Below are 23635 nucleotides of genomic sequence, written 5' to 3' on the forward strand. Positions count from 1 at the left end.
GATCCTCTATAGGAAGAAACTCTGGTCTTGAATAAAAGGAACTTCTGATATTCTTTAGGAAGACATCCTACTCTTCTATGTGAAGACCTTCTGGTCATCTATAGGAAGATTTTCTAGCTTTCTATAGGAAAACTTTATGATCTTCTACAGAAATATCTTCTGCTGTTATTTATAGTTAAAAATTCTGGTCTTTTATAGACAGACCTCCTGGCCTTCTATAGAAGGACCTTCTGGTCTTCTATAGGAAGACTTCCTGGTCATCTAAAGAAAGTCTGTTCTAGTCTTCTATCTACAGCGTTCTATCATCTTCGAACGAAATGTTTGACGCTCTGACTGACCACGAACCAATAACCAAACTCATGTCATGAGAGCTGAAATGCGACTAGTGTGGACGTTGCTGGACGACTTTCCCATTCCATCTCAGGGTCGTGTTCATTCCAAGTACAACCGAGAGTGTTTAAACTGTACCATATCGTAATATGCCTGGACATTCCTATTGCAGATTTGTAAGATCATGGTTCGCAAAACATTAAGGAACCATAGGTCTTCTTCTTTGTTGTTTTCAAACCTAGAGTTTTCGCATTATGTAGTTTAATGTTGTAGAAGAGTTGTCTAAATTACCTATTACCACCTTCTCCATATTTATCCTAGATTAGCTCAAAAAATGGTCACTGTGAAATTTGGCCAGCAGAACCGAAGCGACGTCCATTAGAAAGCTAAATGTAAATCTATCCCTTATGCAAACACAAGTCGGTTAAGTTAAACACACAATGCATTTGGATGTAGATGGGTGTCCATGTATACGTATTTCTGTGGACCCGTCGGAAATAACTATGGCAATGTTGAATACAGCAGCCAAAGCAACTTATGTAAACTTTGTGTGTATGTATGTTTATAATATTTGGGTGTATTTTACACATTTGTGTAGGTTTTACGTTTAGCATTCCTTTCCGGATGGTCATCTTCAAGCATTTCGAGGCTTTGCTAAGATGCATGTGAGGATATGGGCTTATAGATATGTACGAGTATGTGTAAGCACAATGTAGTTCACAGAACAGAAATGTAAGCTGTGTAACTGAAATTCTGATCTTCTTCAAGTATTAATGTTATTCCGGCAAAAGTAAATACGAGTATATTTCGTTTTGAGAGTTTATAACAAATGTAGAATATGCTAAACCTTGTAAAATGTTCAAGGCCACATCTATTGTTGTTGCTACAGTTTGGAACACTTTGTTTTTCTTTAAGAAGATAATGGTATAAAGGTTATTTAATATATCGTTGTGGAATTACTTTTCAAGTAAGTTTTATTTTATTTTCCACTGCTTTTTGTACTTTTCCTATGGAAGATCTGAAGGACTTCCTATTGAAAATCAGGTGGTTTTTTTTACCGAGTCTTAGTTACTGCAGACTATGTGAAGGTACAAAAATGCCGCCGATTAGATTGATAATCTATCTAGAGATCTCCTCTTCTATATTCTCAGTATTATTTACCATATAATTACCGGAATAACTCTAATCTCAAAAGGTCTTTCTATAGAAGACCTTAAAGTCTTCATATAGAAAACCTGAAGGCATTTCTATAGAACAACTGTGGCCTAAAGATCTTCCTATAGAAGTCCGGAAGGTCTTCCTTTAGAAGACCAGAAGATCTTTCTATAGAAGTCCGCAGTATTTTCCTATAGAAGACCAGAAGGTCTTTCTATAGACGTCCGGAGTGCTTTCCTATTAAAACCCAGAAAATCGTCTTACAAAAGACTAAAAGGTCTTCCTATAGAAAACTTCTTACAGAAGACAAAAGAATCTTCCTAATTAAGTCCTAAATGTCTTCCTATAAAAAACCCTGAAGACTTTCCAATAGGAGACCAGAAGGTCTTCCTAATGAAGACCTGAAAGTTTTCCTACAGAAAACCAGGAAGTTTTCCTATAAAAAACCTGAAGACTTTCCAATAGGAAACCAGAAGGTCTTCCTAATGAAAACCTGAAAGTTTTTCTACAGAAAACCAGAAGGACTTCTTATAGAAGCTTAGAATAACTTCTTATAGAATGCAAGAGTGTCTTTCTAATGAACACCAGAAGGTTTTGTTAACGAAGACCGAAAGGTCCTTCCTATAGAAGATTAGAACATCTTCTTATAAAATACAAGAGGGTCTTTTATAGGAAGACCTTTTGGTCTTCATTAGGAAGACCCAAATTTTTACTATAGAAAACCTGAAGACCTTCCTATAGAAGACCAGAAGTTCTTCCTTATACAATGACCTAGGCAATGACCAGAGGGGTACAGCGCTGCCAACACAAATTGGTAGCTCCACATTTTGCACGTTGAACAAAGACGCTACTACGAGGATAGGAGGAGAGTGCCACAGATGCCATAAATGACGTATCCTGGCAACCCGCCATTTCCCTTAGCTCAGACCCTTTTCCGAACCTTATGGTCTTTTGTAGGAAGATCTGGTCTCCTATAGCAAGAACATGTCTTCAATAGGAAATCCTCATGGTCTTCACTAGGACGTCCTCATGATCTTCAATAGGAAGGCTTCCTGGTATTCTACAGGAAGACTTCCTGGTCTTCAATATGCAGTCCTCGTGGTCTTCAATTCGAAGATTATTCTATATGAACACTTCCTAGTCTTCTACAGAACGCTTTCTGGTTTTCCAAAGGAAGTCCTTCTGGTCTTTTTAATGAAGACCTTCAGTTCCTCTGTAGGAAGACCTCCTGCACGCAGAGAAAAAAATATGACTGATCCAACAATATTCGAAGAGCAAAATATGTATTGTAAAGATATGGTTAGATTTCGCATGTAGTTTTTTCGCATGTTTTTGTCATATCCAACAATAGCTTTTGTCTGCTGGACAATATTATTCTCTTTTCTTCGACAATTAAATTCTCTTCTCTCGGTATTCGATGCCTTGGTGATTATCATTAAATTTGTTTTATTTTAGTTAGACCTAGCAAAACCTCAGTGGTCATAATATTATACGAGAATTATATAAAATCAAATCAAAAATTTCAGTAACAGGTTTTCTGAGCTGACAATAGTTTTTGTAAATATTCTAGATAACGATAGTTCCTACCATTGGTATTGTCAATGATTTTTACAATATTGAGGAATTTCTCAAGTTGTTTTTGTTTCGTATGTTTTGCAAAAGATGGCATTTATGGATTTGCAATTGTAATGCTTGAACAAAACAAATGAATTGTTGGAACAAAAATATATATTGTTGTTCCAACAAAAGCGAAAAATATTTGTTCTCTGCCTGTGGACATCTATAGGAAAACCTACTGGTTTTCTTCAGAAGAATGTCTGGTCATTTATGGAATTACCTTCGAGCTTCTGTAGAAAGAACTTAAGAGCTCATATTAGAACACCTTCTGATCTTCTACAGTAAGACCTTCTCCTACAGGAAGACCTTACACTCTTCAATGGGAAGGCCTTCTGGTTTTCTATTCGAAAACCTTCCGAACTTCTCCATAAACAGACCACCGACTTCATAAACTCTGACCGCCAAATTTTTCTAAACCGTGGAAAAGCTGATTGACAAGAGTTCAGAGAATTTGCCAATAACTGCTTCAGAGAGCTGCCCAATCCCTCTGATACTTGGATAGCTGATAGAATTTACCGTGACATACCTGCTAGCCGAATACCCGAAATCAGACCAAATTTTCCAGCAGAGGGGACGGAACTAGAAAATGACCACGATTGGCATTGTCGTACAAACCCCGAAGACGCAAGAGTTAGGGAATTTACTCTTGAAGTCAACAGGCTAGTAGACGAACATAAGCGGAAATTGTGGCTAGACTACCTGCAGCAATGCAACATTGCTGCAGGTATATTGAATTATGGCCATCTGCTAAATCACTCTCGAATCCGGGAAAGAAGGGTGATAGAACGGCTGTTATAATCACCATAATATACGATGAGAGATGTTGCAGATGTCATCTGAACCGCGAAATCATCCAAAGCCTTGGACACCACACGAAATATCAATGGTAACACTTGAAGAACTGGATGAGCAGGGAGTTGAGTACTTGACATGTGTCCTCAATCTATTGTTAGCCACCCACTACTAAAGCCTGACAAGGATGCCAGCAGAAGGGACTTATATAGACCGATTTCCCTCCCGCCAAAAGCGAAGATCCAAGATGCACAACTCCTCCCCATGATGAGAGGCAGTTTCCCAGTTGCCCGACATCAGCATGGATTCCGAAAATGTATAGCACACCAACAGCATTACACGCCAGACTGAGGCAGAACGTACCGTGCGACAGAACAGTTATGGTGGCTCTTGACCTATCGAAGGGCTTCGATACCGTCAACAATGTCAAGCTGTTCGAGAACATAGAGAAGATATCTATGGACGCCACTTGTTTGTAGAATTCAGGTATAAGAAGTCTAAGACCCGTAAAGGGAAATAGGGTTTTCCTCAAGGCTGGGTGATATCTACGGCACTGTTTACCCACTTCTTTTCTGAAATTCCACACCCTCCAGACGGCATAGAGAACGTAATATATGCAGATGATTGTATTATAACATGTTTAAGTCGTCCGCGCAAGCTATTTACTATAAGAATAGAAGTAGGAACAGAGTCCTCAATTCGCTGGCCGGCAGCACTTGGAGCAGTAGATCGATCTGTGATAAGCTATGTGACGCCAGTTAGGTATGCAAAGTTTAGAGATACAAGTGGACGAATGTTCAAACCTGTCAGAATGCCGTTCTGAGGACTGCAACAGAGTACCAGCTAATAACATCATCTTCATGAGGAGTGGAAGATTTTACCCGTGCATCAGCCAAACAAGATGTTGTCGATGCAAAACCTGATTGGATCTTATCGCCGTTAGCAGCATCAGTGCCACAATCTACTGAAAAGACTTTCCCACCCACGCAACGAGTCTATAAGGCAGCAGGCTTGGATGGTATAACACTGATGCAGTTGCGCAGGCAGTACAAAGATGATATCGAAAAACAAATTGTTAGAATAAAGCAACAAATGGAGATGAATGGAAATCTTTTCTTAGTTCGGCTTATAAGACAAATGTTCTGTAGAGGGCCACCTAAGTAATAACCTCATCTTTTGCTTCTTTTTCGCCCTATTTTGGTGTCCTTTACAATTTCGATGACATATTTATAGTGGTCATATTCTTTAATACCCTCCGTCATTCTGTCATTAGTGACAACACTGAGGTCTAGTCGATCGGTCACACACATGAAAACGGATACGATGTACATATGTATGTATGTTTGTAGGTAACGCATGCCAACAAAACCACCAGCATTTTGTACATAGATAACTTTCATTCATCCATCCATTGTCCATCGTCGTTTTGTCTGTTGTCTTTTTGTCCAGTTTGTCTCATTTTGCTCCCCATCTTTTTGTTGTTTTCCAAAATATTGCTGCTGGCAATCGGTCATTTCTTCCAACTTGACAATGGAACAATATTTGCAAGTTTGTATGGTTTTTTTTTGTATTATTGGAAATTTCATGCAACAATACAAGGTCATTGGTTTGTTAATAGCTCAAGCGGTACATACTGGCAACAATGGCGTACAGGCTGGCAACAATGAAGTACAATAAATGCGCCGTTTATACAAATTTTAAGGAGGACAATAAATATGACATTTTTAAAGAGTTTTTTTTTTTGCGGGCTCAATAACTGCAATAAACTAGGGGTTTTAAGGATATTTTGAAGGACCCAAACAAAGAGGACAATAAAGAGTTTTTGCTCATCTCTAAAGTCGGCAATTATTGTTTTTTTTATATATAACACTATGCCACACGAAATTTATTAACCATATTCTGACACCGCAGTTTGATAGAAGACCAAAAAAGACAAGACACGTGTCTCGCCGTTTTTCTCTATCTCATCAACTTTCGCGGTTATAGACCTCCAAAGGTTTGAGGCTTTGCTTTAAAAAAAGGTCATTTTATCAGGATTATATATTCCAAACCGTTAAGAAATTTTGAACGGTTTAGGACCAGAAGCAGCGAAAAAGTATAAAGATCGCATTTGCTTTGGTATTTTTACCTTTAAGAACCGTCTATACGGAGTTCGTATGTTCTAGAAAGATGTTTATGGTATAGCCGAACTACCTATAATTTGACAGCTGAGGTTCCTAGTAATCACAAAACATCTTCACCAAAAACAACATAGGTCCATGTTTTGGTATAGCCCCCATATAACGGTACCTCCCGATTTGCGGTATTTTGTGATTTTAACTACATTTTTGACCAAACTACCTGCAATTGAACATTTGTGGTTCCCAGTGGTCACAAAACATCCCGATTTTCGGTATTTCGAGAATTGTAGCTACATTTTGCCAACCAACTACCTGTAATTTGACGTTTGAGGTTCCCAGTGGTCACAAAACATGTCCACCAAAAACTGTCAATATAAGTCCATGATTTGGTATAGGCCCCATATAACGGTACCTCTCGATTTTCGGTATTTTGAAGATTTTAGCTACAATTTTTGATAGAACTACACCGTTTTCAGATGTAATTCGAATTATTTTAATTGTAATTCGAGAATTCTGTTTGTAATTCGTAACATTTCATTTGTAATTCAAGAATTCCATTTGTAATTCGAATTATTACATTAGTAATTCGAATTATTCCACTTGTAATTCGAATTATTCCATTTGTAATTCGAATTATTCCATTTGTAATTCGAATTATTCCATTTGAAATTCGAATTATTCCATTTGTACTTCGAATTATTCTATTTGAAATTGGAATTATTCCATTTGTAATTCGAATTATTCTATTTGTAATTCGAATTATTTCATTTGTAATTTCAAATAAAATATTTCGAATTACAAATGGAATAATTCGAATTACAAATGAAATAATTCGAATTACAAATGGAATAATTCGAATTTCAAATGGAATAATTCGAATTACAAATGGAATAATTCGAATTTCAAATGGAAAAATTCGAAGTACAAATGGAATAATTCGAATTACAAATGGAATAATTCGAATTACAAATGGAATAATTCGAATTACAAATGGAATATTACGAATTACAAATGGAATGTTACGAATTACAAATAGAATTCTCACATTACAAATGAAATGTTACGAATTACAACTAAAATGTTTCGAATTACATCTGAAAAAGGTGTATTTGTAAGTCGACATATGAGGTTCCCAGTGGTCACACAACATCTTCACCAAAAACTGTCAACATATGTCCATGTTTTTGTATAGCCCCCTATATAAATTGTAAATATAGGTCCATGTTTTTGTATAGCCCCAATAAAACGGTGCCTCCTCATTTTCGATATTTTTGACAGAACTATCTGTAATTCGAAAAACTGTCAACATAGGTACTTCCCGATTTTCGGTTTTTTGGATTTTATCTACAGTTTTTGACCCAAGTATCTGCAATTCGACATTTGAGGTTCCGAGTGGTCAGAAAACTTCTGCACCAAAAAAATAGGTCCACACTTTGATATATCCGCATATAAGGTTCTTGACTGATTGAATACATTTTTTATGTTTTTTACCTTATTTAGGTATCAGTGGTCACAAAATATCTACGTCTAAAATTGTGGACAGGAAAGAAAATAATTATTCCGCTATAATTCAGAATATTTTATGGTGGAGGGTTCGGCCCGGCCGAACTTAACGCTTTTTTACTTGTGTAGTCTTCTATAACACTGCAGTGTCGTAATATGGTTAATAAAAGATGACTCAAAAATTACACACAATGTAATACTTAATTTTTTAAGATTTTCGGAACTAAAAAAATAAAAGTTTATTTTTTTATGCTTTTTTGAAAGGGGACAATAAACTTGAAACTGGATTATAGACATCCAAAATATTAAAGAGGCTTTCTTTGAGTTTTAACGATTTTCAGGAAAATCCAAGTAGTAAAATATATTTATTTTTTACAGATTTTAGGTGGTATGGACCGAAGTTGGTAAAGGAACGAAAGTGTTATTGCCCACTTACTTACTTATTTGACCCTCTGCATAACATTTGTCCGATAAGCCCAACTAAGAAAAGATTTCCATTCCTCTTTATCTGTTGCTTTACTTCTTCAATTTTGAATACCATATTTTTCGATTTCGTATTCAATTTGTTTACTCCATCGAGGCCTTGACCTTCTAGTTTTGCTTGTACCGCCATGCCGCCCCCTTTACCCCCTTTTTAGGGTCCGAGTCCATCGTCGCTCATTTTTATGTCATGGGCTAGTCTAGGAAATCGTTTTTCTCGATATGTTTAACTATACTGACATCGATGTATAGCTGATACAGCTCGTGGTTCATACGATAAAGTGTATAAGTCTTTGTAAAGTGTTATTTTTGTTTGACGAGATGTGGTTTTGTTTTTAAACTGCTAACTTAAGCCAAAGCAGCGTCTGTTGGCCAATACTATTCTTCTTCTTATTTTACAACTAATGTTGTTTGCTGTAGTTATGGCGATGCCGAGGTAGAGTCTTTAACCGCCTTAAAATTATAGGTGCCAATTGTCACAGTTGGTGCTAGATCTATGGACGCGTTGCACGTCGATGCCATCAACTTGGCCCACTTTAGCAGAATAACGTTTGGCTATTGGTACATATTTGCCATTTTATTTTACATTTGCTTCTCATATAACCTTTTCCAACAGAATATTAAAGAGGTCACACGAAAGGTTGTATCCTTGTCTGAAACCTCTTTTGGTACAAAACTGAAGACCGGGTATCAGTTAAAGTCTTCTTACTAAGCCGAAAGACAAGTCTTGGAATACCATTGAAGAGGCTGTCGAACGCTGTTCAATAATCGATAAAAAGATGGTAAGTGTCGATCTAGCCTGAAACCTCTCTAACGGTACTGAAATGATCCTATTTTAACTATTTCCTATTTTAATTGAGGACAAGGTATCAGTTAAATTAATTTTACAAAGTCGAATGAGCTTTGGGGGAATACCAAATTCAGACATGACTTGTAATACCTCTGAACGCAAGGGGATTTCGAAGGCTGCTCTATAATCGACAAAAGATTGTATGTGTCCATCTGCATCTCTTGGGACTTTTCCTTGCCTGAAACCGCCTTTGCCACTGAACTGTTCAGAGAGGTTCTTTCCTATTTTACGTGAGGACCGGGTATCCGTTAATGTGGTCTTACAAAGCCGAATGAGCTTTGCAGGCTTGGGAGATTTCGAACGTTAGGTACTGTCGAAGGCTGCTCTGTAATTGGCAAAAAGATGGTAAGTGTCAGTCCGCATCTCGAGCGAAAATATCTGGTCAATGGTGGATTTGCTAGGTCTAAAGCTGCATTGGTAGGGCCTAATTATTTCGTTGGCCATGTGATTTAGTGGTTCACACAATATCCCTGACTCTATCTCATAAGCAACAGGAAACAGACTTATGCCACTATAGTTAGAGCAGACAATATTATCTCCTTTCTTGTGGATAGGGGCATAGGATGCTCAGGTTCCAATCGGAGGATACTCTTTCTTCTGCCAGTTGGTGCTAACTAGCCGATGGATACGCCTCATCAGTGTGTAGCCTCCGATTTTGAAAATCTGAGCTGGTAAGCCATCGGCTCCTGTTTCCTTCATATTATTCTTCAGAAGATTTGTTGATGTCTTTACATCATCTTGGCCGGACAACGTTTTGGAAAAATACTCTTTCCCCTTTAAGAGGAATTTTCTTAGGAGAACTTTTTTGTATAGAAGACCCCTTTAGGAGATTTTTTTTGTAAAGAACACCCTTTAGGAGATCTTCTATGTATAGACCATTCCGTTTGAAGATCATCAATGTCTAGAGGACTCCGTTAGAAGCTCTTTATATATAAAAGACCCCTTTAGGAAGTATTGTATTTATAGAATTCATCTTTAGGAGGACTTGTATATATAGACTACGCCTATGATTAGAAGACGCCTTTAGGAAGACTTCTATGTATAGACAACCCCTTTAGGATGTCATCTATGTATATAAGACCTCTATAGGTGGTCTTAACTGTATAGAAGGAGGAGGTCACTTATGCATAGAAACCCCCTTTAGAAGGTCTTCTTTATATGAAATACACCCTTAAGCGCCCCTGTATAAATGGAAGACCCCTTTAAGAAGACTTCTTTGAATTGAAGATTTTTTTTATATAGAAGACCACTTTAGGATGTCGCCTCTGCATAGAAGACCCCTTTAGGAATTTAGAATTGAAGATTTTTTTGAATTGAAGCATTTTTGTCTTTATATAGAAAACCACTTTAGGATGTCGCCTCTGCATAGAAGACCCCTTTAGGATGTCTCTTATGCATAGAAGATCCTTTAGGAGACCTCCTATGCAGAGAGGGCTCCATCAGGAAATATTTTATGAATAGGAGACTCCTTTAGGAGGTCTTTTATGTATCGGAGATTCCTTAAGGATGTCTTTTATGACTCTTGAGCACACTATCTGTATCTGTTACCAGACAATCTTGCTCGTCTCTACAGGAGGATGTACCTGCACCAAAGCCATTAGTTTGATGTTTCACTTCTTGTTGCAACAGTCAGGTGCCAGTTGGTGTCAGTCAGGTGACCTTATGAATATCGAGTAGAGAAGTGCGCGTGCCTAAACAATTTGGCACGGAAATGCACGAACACAGACAAAAATTTGTATGCACTATCATGCCCGAACACGGCATTTTTCGAGAAGGCACAAACACGCACGGCACGCGCTCTCCTCTGATATCGAGATGCTTATATTTGGTACTGCTAAATACCATGTTTTGTTTTGCCGCTGCGAAGTCTATCAGCCTCATTCCATTGTCAGATGCTTTACTGTTGAGACTGGGCGGAGTTGGGCCAAAGATATTCGCCTTTCCAAATTTGGTAATAAAATCGCCTAGAATAATTTTAATGTCATGGGCAGGACAACGGTCATATTCTTCTTCCAAAACCTCGTAAATAATATCTTTGTTCAGCTCGTCCTTGTCTTCAGTCGGCCGCAATGGGTGTAAATAAAGCTGATGTTGCAAAATTTAGCTTTTATCGTAATTGTAGCAAGTTTTTCTTTCACTGGGGTGAACATGGAGAACAGATGTTTTAAAGTCCGAACAACTAAAAATCCGCAACCAATTTAGGTTTTTTCATGGCTGCTATAATACAGTGCTTTGCCTTTAGGTGTTGTTGTCACGCCTTTCCAAATCCATCGTACATCCGGCAGCTGGAGTTTGCGCACTGGTGGATGTACCTGGAAAGTAGAAGAAATACGATGGCCGATGTATTACCTACTCTATAAAGAAACCAAACATTCCAGGTGCAGATTCGCTGATCATTGTCCCTAAAGCGTTTGCGGTGGTTATCAACTTTAGAGGGGTTTGATTTCTTTTTTTTTTTTTTTTTGAAAAAAACCCTATCTAACATATATCCCAAACATATATTTGTTTGCAACCAGTCCCAAACATAACATATTGGGTTTGGGTCCTGCAAACAAATTTATGTTTGGGTGCAAATAAATTTATGTTTGGGTGCAAACAAATTTATGTTTGAGTGCCAACAAATATTTGTTTATATATAATATAAATACAAACCCATAAGTCACAAAAAAAAACACATGCACCAGTGGCCGCTTACTGAGAGCAAGTGAGCGTAAATTTCAATGTAAACACATTGAATATATGCTCACTTGCTCGCGTTTTTTAGACGACGGATCTAATGAGCCCTTCCGCGATCGAATCCATCCACTAAAACCGCGGATATAGATACCTTGGAAATATGAAAATCAGCAAAAATATATTTTGACAAACCCGCGTAATAAGCCGCGATTTTCTTTAAAAAATTTTAAAATTTTTAAAATTTTTTTTGCGAAAACGCGTGTCATAAATGACAGAGATAGGTGAGTTACAACCAGTCCCAAACATAAGTTTGTTTGGATGCAAAACATATTTCTCATATTTTTGTAGGTGTACCTTTAAAGGGTTTAACAGCAGCTTCCCAGGTGACACAATGGTGAGGTCAGTGTCCACTTAAGATGAAAGAGGGACCAAGATACCTTCTGGACTCTGCCATGTTAAAGCCGGTTAGGGCCGTTGCTTGTTATTTTTTATCCCCTACGTCATCATATTGTCCACTCGGTATTTTTATAGTATTACTTTAAGAATTTTCGTACTTTATCATTAAAATTCTAATTTTCCCCCTTTCTATATCTTATACTTTCAGATTTCTTAAATAATAACATTGTAAGTATTGCAAATATGTTTATGTGTAATAATGTTAATATTTCCCTTTTGATAATTCATTCTTTTTGCAAAAACTACAAAAAATTGTCTAGATTTTATTACCATAGACAACGAACATTGGTTCTTTGGCAACGCAACACAACACAAAACCGGCACCATTCTTCTGTTTCTTCTTGTTGCTGGTCATACTTTTGTAATTTCACAATTCATGTTTTCATTTCGGTTTTGTTTTTGTTTCTATTCTTTTTTTTTGTTCTGTTCTGTATTTTTTGCAAATGTTTGTCATTTTGCCGACAAACATGGGTGCTGCCGCTGCCGCTACTGTTGCTCCATCCATGTTCAGCTATTTATGTTTCTACTATGGCATGGATGGCATGTTCTCATGGTGAACCCTATCATATGTCCGTTAACCTTCGACTAGTCCATTGAATCCATTCAACTTGCCAGATAGCTTACGCTAGCTACAACGGCAAGCGTTATAACGTTCGAATAATACACATTTATGGGCATTGCAAAATTCTACTACCAAAAGCTACAGTTGTGGTGCTGCTGCCACTGTTGCTTGCTTGATGACGATGATATTTTTGATGTTTTCCATTTTGCCATAGTTACGCTCTATCGTCGTCGGTCTTCGCCGTCATCGTCATTTGTCTAATATTTCATAGACAACTTGACTAGGTCGGTCGTTGATTGTTTGCTTAATTAGCAGCAGCGACAGCCATGTATTTTTGTAACAACTGACATTGGTAAAACAAACAATATTGGCTAAACAATAGCTGAGGGTAGGTAGAGGTATACGAGGCGGTTTTTTCGCTATTAGAACTTGTATTAAGCCACAATGATGATTCATAAAGGTAAGGAGAAACTCTGTTTTTATACATGTGTAGAAAAAAAAATAAGTCCTCAGCTCAACGAGGTTGGGTTTTTGTATAGAAAATCGAAATTTTTTTCCATCGAGGGAAAAATAGTTGGCTATAACAGAACGTTTGTTTTTGAGATGCCAAATGCCAAATTTCAGCCATTTCGGTGCATTGTTGTGGCCACAACCTTCAAAATACCGAAAATCGGGAGATACAGTTCTATGGGGGCTATATGAAGGCGTGGGCCTATACCAACAAACTTCTGTGGAAAAGTTTTATACCCCCAATGAAGTCTAATTACCAAATTCCAGCCATTTCGGTGTGATGAAGCTAAAACCTTCAAAATACCTATATCAAAACGTGGACCGAGCCCATTTGCAGTACCAAACATCCTAGGAGTACTCGAAACTTCTATACCAAATTACAAAGCTCTATCTTAAAAATTGCGAGCTGTATCTTGATTTCAAGAGACGGACGGACAGACGGACATGGTTATATCGACTTAGAATTTTACGCTGATCAAGAATATATACACTTTATAGGGTCTCCGATGAATATTTCGATGTGTTACAAACGGAATGTATATAGGGTCTTTTCAGAATTTTGTGGCCCTTTTTGGACACTTTGAACCATGAACTTGTCCACCGAAACCATAATATCGATGTAAACTGGAGCAGACCTTAAACTGCACTTAGACACAACTGTTGAACTTTTGTGTGGGGGAGGTACTCTAAGGAGAGGGACGATAGGGGTCATTTTAGAAGTTAAATTAATTTGGACAAACAATTAGGAAGAGGTACTTGAAGGAATGGACCGACATAGTGCATTATAGAAGTGGATCTTGTTTTGGGAGTCATATATTTTTTGATAGATATCGCGCCCACTAGTCAAGAGATATCGTGCATACCATTTTAGTGCATTTTTTGATCAGTCCAAGAGTTATCGTGCTCTCCAGCCACGGGGGGTGCCTTAGGGATTTTTTATACCTTTCGGGCTGTTTTCTCAAGAAGTATGAACTTGCCTAAGAAAAACTTTCACAGTTGTAATTCAGGCAGCGAATGCACGTTGCTTCAACAGGTCTTAAAGTGAAGTGAAAGGAGGGAGGGAGGTACCATATATATTAGGATGGGTAAAGTATGGACCAAATCGGTCACTCCCTTCAAGAGTTATTGTGCGTAAAATTTTTCCGAACATTTTTGAACTTTTCCGGAGAGGTACCATATGGAGTGAACCGATATGGCTCATCTTCGAAATCAAACTATATTACAATGTCTAAATTTAGAACCGAATCGGCAGATCCGTTCGACAGTTATCTTGCACTCCAACCACTACAGACGCTATCATAGTAGTTTTTTTTGCATCTTTCAGACTATTTTCTGAGGAAGTATGGACTTGTCCCTGATAAAACCTGTGCCGTCGTAAGGGTGCAGTGAATACATGTTGTTACAACAAAAATCAAAGCGATTCGAGAACAGGTCCTAAACTGAACTTTTCCGAAATTTTGTGTGGGAGGTACCCGGAGAAGTGGACCAATTAGGTCCATATTAGAAAGTATGGACCAAACCGGTCCCTTCAAGAGTCATCGTGCTCCCAAAGTTTCCGAACTTTTTTGAACTTTTGTGGGGGAATTAACGAATTTTAGTAAGCATACCATTGTGGCGGTCCAATTAATATATTGCAGAAAGAGAATTTACATCTTGGCGTCATTTCCGTACGGAGGCCGAGAAACATTTTTTGTCAAAACGATATCTGTCCCAACTTGAATAATCTTTCTACAACCGCGAAGTAACGAAGGATATTGCTCTCCAAAAGGGTCTAAAGAAGCAATCTTTCCTTATGAAAGGTCCTAAAAACACCCTTTTCCTTTAGAAAGGGTCTAAAGAAAGGGTCTAAGGGTTTTTTAATAGAAAAACATTTTCTCAGGTCCCCGAAGAGGCCTTTTTATACAAAAATTTTTCGATGAACCCTGAGGAGGTTTTTTCTAAAACAATTTTCTCAGGATCCTGAGAACGGTTTTTTTTTAGAAAAATTTCCACAGGTCCCTGGCTTAAAAAAATCTTTAGTCCTATGTATATGTGGTCAACAAGGTTTCTTTGTCTGCATCCCAAGTGTTGTCGGCTATAGTCTTGAGGATCTTGTTCCTATATATCCGTTGGTGCCGATAGTTGTGGCATTCGCCGAAGACGAATGTAACCCCCAGAATCATGGTTTTGTTGGTGGTAGGAATTCAATAACATCGACCAGGACACTCAACTCGGTGTTCATCTCCGCAGTCCATGTGGTGAACAGAGTGGCCGTAGACTTAGTGGCGGATATTTGCATATTCATCTCGGGGAAATTGTGAGTGTAGCCTGTTTGATGTCCTTAAACAGCATGGAGTGTTTGATAGTATCACAGGTTTTTGATAACACGGTCCTATTGCACGGCTACGAGTAGTTCTGGTTGAGTCCACGACTAATATGTTTTGAGATGGTGTGCAGCTCTGTTGTTGTGATGAATAATTTTGTCTAATGAATGGGAGGGGTAAAACCTCAAGAGTCTTTGCTACAAGCGACAAAAGCCTGTACTATTCAGCAGCGGGACCATATCGCCCATTTTCCAGAATTCGGGCACGATGTAGGTGACTAGCGACAAATTGAAAATTTTTGTGAGATACTCAACTCCTGGCTTATCCAACTGTTTAATTATAACAATGGAGGCATCGTCAGGGGCTAACACTTTGGATGATTTAGCGTTTCTAATGGAAAGCTTCGGATCAGTCAGCGTAACGTCGCCAAATGTGAATTAACTCCAGTTTTCAAGTGTGACTTAACCATTGCGCACAATTCACAAATTCCGGCTCCAATGATACAACTCTTCAGATGATCTAGCTGTCTGTTCCTCTTCTGCTCACCGACCAACCTATTAACTTCCAGAGCCAGCTCCCTAACTCTGGAGTCACTAGGATTGGCTCAGAGAAGCTCATCATGCCCAGACTATCTTTGGACGAATAATTACTTGACGAGTAAGTACCGCTTAAGAACGACTACGAACTGTTAACAAATGATGAGGCTCGAGCCGATCGGCCACATACATCACATATGATATCCTATCCAGCAGGAGGTACCCGAAGTTTTTTCCCGATATAGACCTTCTTGGAGTTTGATGTAATTTTTGAAGAAATTTTACGATGTATGAAGTTTCAGACAAATTGGATCTTCAATTCGTAAGTAATCGTGCTCACCATTAATTTTGGTTGGTGTTAAATGGTTTTTATAGAGGTTTTGGGACATTTCCCAGGAAGCAAAGATTTGCCCCACGAAAAACAGGGGCATAGGGCTTCCCGGGTTCATACACCTACTACCGTTAATTTGTACCAAATATTTCTAGCATCTCCGCCATCCTATTCCGCTTGACGCAGAAAGGGCCGAAGTTTCAGTGGATCAACGATCAGGAAGCCGCATTCCAAAAACTCAAAGACATTCTATGCACAGCCTCTTTTTTGGCGTAATCTATAAACGGCGGCAAATCTTCGTTAGCCTTAAGGCTGAGGGTATAATGAATCTTTCAGATCCTAAGTGCGTTTTCTGTATAAGTTATGGAAACGCTTCATCGTCTTTGCAGGAGAATATACCTGCACCTGTACATCTCGAGTTTCTCATGCTCTTGAAACAACTTTTAATGGCTACAACTTTTTCTTTAGCCCCACTTCGATAGGACTTGCGGTTTCTAAGCAAAATCGCGAAAACCCAAAATAAACCTAAAAAAGTGAATTTTGACCGCGATTTATTTAAAAATCCCTCTAGCGATTTTTTCTTGTTTTTGGATTATTGACAAAATGTTTTTAACAAATTTAAGATTATTCAAAAAAATTAGAAAAATCCACGATATTTTAAAAAAGTCCACAATCACTGGAAAAATATTTTAAAAAATCGACGATTTTTGGAAAAATGGTTAAAAATATTCACGATTATTGAAAAAATATTTAAAAAAATCCACTATTATTGAAAAATATTTTAAAAAATCCACGATTATTAAAAAATATTTAAAAAATCCACGATTATACAAAAACATTAAAAAATAAATCCACTATTATTAAAAACTCCACGATTATTGAAAAAAATTTAAAAATGAAGTCCACGATTATTAAAAAATCCACTTTTATTAAAAAATCTTTTTAAAATCCCCACGATTATTAAAAAAATTTTATTAAAATCTTCACGATTATTGAAAAAATGTTTTTTAAAAAAATCCACGACTTTTGAAAAAATATTAAAAAACATCTACAATTATTGAAAAAATATTACGAAAACTTCACGATTATTAAAAAATATTTAAAAAAATTCACGATTTTTAGAAAAATATTTGTAAAAATCTACGATCACTGAAAAACCATTTTTGAAAAAATCCCTGATTATTGACAAAATGTTTTTAACAAATTTACGATTATTCCAAAAATTAGAACATTATTTAAAAAATAAATCCACTTTTATTTAAAAATCCACGATTATTGATCATTGAAAAAATATGTTTAACAAATCCACTATTATTGATTATTGAAAAAATATGTTTAAAAAATCCACGATTATTGATTATTGAAAAAAATTAAAAAATGTACGATTATTGGAAAAATATTTTTAAAAAATCCACGATCATTGAAAAATATGTTTAAAAAATCCACGATTATTGAAAAATATGTTTTTAAAAAATCCACGACTATTGAAAGAATATTTTTAAAACATTTACGTTTTTCGAAAAAATAGTTGTAAAAAATCCACGATTATTAAATAAATATTTTTTAAAATTCCATTGAAAAATTTTTTTTAAAAAACCGCGATTATTGGAAAATATTATTAAAAAATCCATGATTATTGACAAAATATTCTTAAAAAATCGATGATTATTGAAAACATATGTTTATAAAATCCATTATTATTAAACAGATATTTTTAAAAAATCCACGATTATTGAAAAAATATTTTTAAAAAATCTACGATTATTGAAAAAATATTTTTAAAAAATCTACGATTATTGAAAAAATATTTTTAAAAAATCTACGATTATTGAAAAAATATTTTTAAAAAATCTACGATTATTGAAAAAATATTTTTAAAAAATCCACGATTATTGAAAAAAATATTTTTAAAAAATCCACCATTGTTGATAAAATATTTAAAAAACCAAGATTATTGAAAAATTATTTTTAAAAAATCCACGATTATTTTTAAAAAAATCTACGATTATTGAAAAAATGTTTTAAAAAATCCACGACTATTTAAAAAATATTTTTAAAAAATCCACGATTATTGAAAATTTTTTTTTTTAAAAATCCACGATTATTTTTAAAAAAATCTGCGATTATTGAAAAAAATATTTTAAAATATCCACGACTATTTAAAAAATATTTTAAAATATCCACGACTATTTAAAAAATATTTTTAAAAAATCCACGATTATTTTTAAAAAAATCTACGACTATTGAAAAATATTTTAAAAAATCCACGACTATTTAAAAAATGTTTTTAAAAAATCCACGATTATTTTTAAAAAAATCTACGATTATTGAAAAAATATTTTAAAAAATCCACGATTATTGAAAAAATATTTTTAAAAAATCTACGATTATTGAAAAAATATTTTTAAAAAATCTACGATTATTGAAAAAATATTTTTAAAAAATCTACGATTATTGAAAAAATATTTTTAAAAAATCCACGATTATTGAAAAAAATATTTTTAAAAAATCCACCATTGTTGATAAAATATTTAAAAAACCAAGATTATTGAAAAATTATTTTTAAAAAATCCATGATTATTGAAAACATATGTTTAAAAAATCCATTATTATTAAAAAGATATTTTTAAAAAAATCCACGACTATTTAAAAAAATATTTTTAAAAAATCCACGATTATTTTTAAAAAAATCTACGATTATTGAAAAAATATTTTAAAAAATCCACGACTATTTAAAAAATATTTTTAAAAAATCCACGATTATTGAAAATTTTTTTTTAAAAAATCCACGATTATTTTTAAAAAAATCTGCGATTATTGAAAAAATATTTTAAAAAATCCACGACTATTTAAAAAATATTTTTAAAAAATCCACGATTATTTTTAAAAAAATCTACGATTATTGAAAAAATATTTTAAAAAATCCACGACTATTTAAAAAATGTTTTTAAAAAATTCACGATTATTTTTAAAAAAATCTACGATTATTGAAAAAATATTTTAAAAAATCCACGATTATTGAAAAAATATTTTTAAAAAATCTACGATTATTGAAAAAATATTTTTAAAAAATCTACGATTATTGAAAAAATATTTTTAAAAAATATACGATTTTGAAAAAATATTTTTAAAAAATCCACGATTATTGAAAAAAATATTTTTAAAAAATCCACCATTGTTGATAAAATATTTAAAAAAACCAAGATTATTGAAAAAATATTTTTAAAAAATCCACTACTGTGAAAAAATATTTTTAAAAATCCACGATTATTAAAAAAATATTTTTAAAAAATCCGCGATTATTGAAAATATATTTTTAAAACATTTACGTTTTTCGAAAAAAATATTTGTAAAAAATCTACGATTAATAAACAAAATATTTTTTAAAATTCCATTGAAAAATTTTTTTTAAAAAATCCGCGATTATTGAAAAAATATTATTAAAAAATAAATGATTATTAAAAAAATATTTTTAAAAAATCCATGATTATTGTAAACATATGTTTAAAAATCCATTATTATTAAAAAGATATTTTTAAAAAATTCACGATTATTGAAAAAGTATTTTTAAAAAACCCACGATTATTTTAAAAAAAACCACGATTATTGAAAAAATATTTTTAAAAAATCCACGATTATTTGCAAAAAATCTACGATTATTGAAAAAATATTTTAAAAAATCCACGACTATTTAAAAAATATTCTTAAAAAATCCACGACTATTTAAAAAATATTCTTAAAAAATCCACGGTTATTGATAAAGTTTTTTAAAAAATCCACGATTATTTTTAAAAAAAAATCTACGATTATTGAAAAAATATTTTAAAAAATCCACGACTATTTAAAAAATATTTTTAAAAAATTCACGATTATTTTTAAAAAAAATCTACGACTATTGAAAAAATATTTTAAAAAGTCCACGACTATTTAAAAAATATTTTAAAAAAATCCACGATTATTGAAAAAATATTTTTAAAAAATCCACGATTATTGAAAAAATATTTTTAAAAAATCTACGATTATTGAAAAAATATTTTTAAAAAATCTACGATTATTGAAAAAATATTTTTAAAAAATCTGCGATTATTGAAAAAATATTTTTAAAAAATCTACGATTATTGAAAAAAATATTTTTAAAAAAACCAAGATTATTGAACAAATATTTTTAAAAAATCCACGATTATTGAAAAAATATTTATAAAAAATCTACGATTATTAAAAAAATATTTTTAAAAAAATCCACGATTATTGAAAAAATATTTATAAAAAATCTACGATTATTGAAAAAATATTTTTAAAAACTCCACGATTATTGAAAAAATATTTATAAAAAATCTACGATTATTGAAAAAATATTTTTAAAAAATCCACGATTATTGAAAAAATATTTATAAAAAATCTACGGTTATTGAAAAAATATTTTTAAAAAATCCACGATTATTGAAAAAATATTTATAAAAAATCTACGATTATTGAAAAAATATTTTTAAAAAATCCACGATTATTGAAAAAATATTTATAAAAAATCTACGATTATTGAAAAAAGATTTTTAAAAAACCACGATTATTGAAAAAATGTTTTTTAAAAAATCCACGATTATTGAAAAATATTTTTAAAAATCCACGATTATATTTTTAACAAATCAACGATTTTTGAAAAAATATTTTTAAAAAATCCACGACTATTGAAAAAATATTTTTATAAAATCCACTATTATTGAAAAAATAATTCTAAAAAAAATCACTATTATTCAAAAAAATACTTTTTAAAAATCCACGATTATTAAAAAAATATTTTAAAAAATCCATGATTATTAAAAAACAATATTTAATATTTGAAAAAATCCACGACTATTGAGAAAATATTTTAAAAAATCCACGATTATTGAAAAAAAATCATTTTAATATTTCAAAATCAGTTCTTCTATAAAATTTCCGAAACATTAGTTCTTAGAGGGGAAATGCCAAATTTGGAGCTTAAAATAAACATTTGATATTTTGCCATGCCACCGGTGTTTAACTGTTTAATTCTTATTCATTACCGCTTCTACTTTTTCCAGCTCATTTAAGCTACCAGTTTCACACTACAAATGACATATTAATTTCCGGACATGGTCAATTTATGTTGTTGCTGTTGTTTGTATATTATTAATACATTCTTCAACTAATCATTGGTAGCAGAATGGTAAAACAAAAACCCAGACCGACCAAACAATCACGAATTGACTTCAGCAGTCATGCCATCCATACACACAACATTCAAACATAAGATGACATTTGTTTTTAACATCGGGCCCATGGCCTGAGGTGGTATAAATTGCACAATTGCCGTTCAAAACATCAAACTTGTTTCATTTGTTGTTGTCGCATTGCAAATGCCACCATCCAGCCAAACTGAAAAGCAATGATGACTCTGATGATAATGACGGTTGGTTTGGTGTTATTTCTTTCTCTGTCTTGCTCTGCAATTTATAAATATTGCAAGCATGGAAGTAATACACAAAACTGTAACACAGCTCACAAACAAACCACTTCCACTCACTCAATTCTGTTGTCCATTCCACCATCCTTCCTTTTTAAGTGGCCTGCACTCGACCTACTACTGGTCGATCATACTATTACTTGCAGTCAGCACAACTACTCCTCTCTGTGGCTGAAATTCCTGTTTCTTGTTTGTGTCATTTCTTTTTTTGTATCTTTTCTCTCTATTCCTCTTGGTTGATGATGGTCTTCTAAAGTGTTTCGTCTCCTCCAGTCCAGTAAAATGCAGCAGGTTTTTCTGGTTCTACTTCCACAAAACACATTTATTCGCCCATCTTCATCCAGTTTTTTGGTTTGACTTTGTTGTTTGTAAACAAACTAATAAATTCCAGAGTTGTTGTTGTTTAGTTTCTTTTAGCTATGCGTTGGAAGTCAACAATGAAACTGAGCATTTGTCTCTAGGTTTTAGTTGTTGGCGAATATTGGTAGTAATAGAAGTTAAGGCAGACGTCAGCCATTATCCAGTTCTATTGTAGACACTGATGTTATTATAATCCCACACGGGTGGGTTGGAGACCGTGAACTTTCTGTCCAATGTATACCATTTGACATCTTATAGTCGCTCTTAATGATCCCTGATCTATAATTGTTCCACATATATCCCAGACGGGACAAGGGAGACTTGTTCCTGATCTGGTGAGCCTAAAACTGCTATGATCCGCCAAGTCTCAGATAAGATACCGTCTTGTCCTCACTTTCTTTACTAATGGCCAGAGATTCATACAATACAAAGGATTGAACTGTCTGAAGAGGCTCTAAGGCCCCCTCTATATCGATAAAGGGCGTTAGGGTGAAGTTTGAATTCTCCATATTTTCAACGTGTATTTTTTCTCAACGTGTCCAACCACCTCATAGAAAGCGTTTTAATCTGATTCACCCTATTTATGTATGCGTACGAAAGGGAAAGTGAACCTCTGATAGCAGATGGAGAGTCTTCTGGGGGCCCTTTTTGAAAGAAACGTTGCTTCTATGGACTATTTCTGAAAGAAAGGGTGTTTCTATGGACGCTTTCTGAAAAAAAAGTGTCCTTCCATGGACAATTTGGGAAAGAAACACTCTTTCTGTAGACCCTTTCTGAGAGAAAGGGTGCTTCTATAGATCTGTTTCAGACAATACCAAAACATGGACCCATGTTGGCACTTTCTCAAAAAATGGGTGCTTCCTTGGACACTTTCTGAGAGAAAGGGCGCTTCTATAGACCCTTTCTAAAAGAAAAGGTGCTTCTATAGACCCCTTCTAAAAGAAAAGGTGCTTCTATAGACCCCTTCCAAAAGAATTAGTGCTTCTATAGACCTTTTCCGGAAGAAAGGTGCTTCTATGGATCCTTCTTGAAAGAAAGGGTACTTCTATAAATCCTTTCTGAAAGAAAGGGAGCTTTTATGGACCCTTTTTGAAAGAAACGGTGCTTCTATGGACCATTTCCGAAAGAAAGGGTGCTTCTATGGACCCTTTCTGAACGAAAAGGTGCTTCTACGGACTCTTTCTGAACGAAAAGGTGCTTCTATGGACCCTTTCTGAAAGAAAAGGTGCTTCTATGGACCCTTTCTGAAAGAAAAGGTGCTTCTATAGATCGTGTTAGAAAGAAAGGGTGCTTCTATAGATCCTTTCTGAAAGAAAGGGTGCTTCTGTAAATCCTTTCTGAAAGAAAGGGTGCTTCTATAGATCCTTTTTGAAAGAAAGGGTGCTTCTGTAAATCCTTTCTGAAAGAAAGGGTGCTTCTGTAAATCCTTTCTGAAAGAAAGGGTGCTTCTGTAAATCCTTTCTGAAAGAAAGGGTGCTTCTGTAAATCCTTTCTGAAAGAAAGGGTGCTTCTGTAAATCCTTTCTGAAAGAAAGGGTGATTCTGTAAATCCTTTCTGAAAGAAAGGGTGCTT

The 23635-nt window shown here is 34.2% G+C and overlaps 2 protein-coding genes across 8 annotated transcripts in view; one reads left to right on the forward strand and one right to left on the reverse strand.

Annotated features, from left to right (window-relative positions):
* ScsbetaG (Succinyl-coenzyme A synthetase beta subunit, GDP-forming) overlaps positions 1–23635 on the reverse strand; it is a 279380-nt gene that overhangs the window by 215630 nt on the left and 40115 nt on the right. The window lies entirely within an intron of this gene.
* The window catches only part of Mnt, a 259484-nt gene that overhangs the window by 90206 nt on the left and 145643 nt on the right, over positions 1–23635 (forward strand). For all 6 annotated transcript variants that reach the window (XM_073973146.1, XM_073973162.1, XM_073973148.1 and 3 more), the window contains one exon: positions 12128–12147. The gene's annotated coding sequence lies outside the window, so the exon portion shown is untranslated. The remainder of the gene's footprint in view (positions 1–12127; positions 12148–23635) is intronic.

Source organism: Musca autumnalis, unplaced genomic scaffold (genome assembly GCF_047663935.1).
Source record: "Musca autumnalis isolate F117 unplaced genomic scaffold, ASM4766393v1 scaffold_3, whole genome shotgun sequence".
Taxonomy (NCBI): Eukaryota; Metazoa; Arthropoda; class Insecta; order Diptera; family Muscidae; genus Musca; species Musca autumnalis.